We start from the raw sequence: 586 nt of genomic DNA on the forward strand, positions 1-586 counted from the left end.
CTGGTCGTGAGTCAGGCTGACTTGTTGGGGAGGCTGTGATGTCACCAACATGGAAGGAGCGGCCTTTGGTCCCTGAGTCTGGGGTGAGGGGCGGGTGGCATCTAGAAGGAGGCTCAGCACAGGCCCATCAAGGCGAGAAGGCGTCTGGAAGTCAGTATGCTCACCTGGTGGGCCTGGTGTGTCCGGCTTTCTTCAGGGGCCCTGGGGTAAGCTGTTTCCCTGGAAATTTGGTGGCAGGGTGACTAATGGCCTGGCTAATCCTAGCTCCAGGGCATCCAAAGAGCTTCCTGAAATAAACAGGGCAACAGACAAATGTAAGCAAAAACACTCTTCATTTCTGATTCAACTTTTGGGTCCAAGTCTTGTTTGCGCTCCGGGTTGTTGGTTAATTTCTATTGAATGCAAGCAATGAAATTAGATTCAGCTAGTTTAAAGGAGGGGGGAAGGATTGCATTGGAAGGACCTCAGAGATTTCCGCCTGGGGTGGGCAGAAATCAGAGAAGCCCAGGGGTCCCAGCCCCGGAGCTCAGGGTCCTGCCCTCCGGGTGGCCATCCACCTGGTAGTGGCTCAGCACCAAATGCTCGG

Source organism: Camelus bactrianus, chromosome 5 (genome assembly GCF_048773025.1).
Source record: "Camelus bactrianus isolate YW-2024 breed Bactrian camel chromosome 5, ASM4877302v1, whole genome shotgun sequence".
Lineage (NCBI taxonomy): Eukaryota > Metazoa > Chordata > Mammalia > Artiodactyla > Camelidae > Camelus > Camelus bactrianus.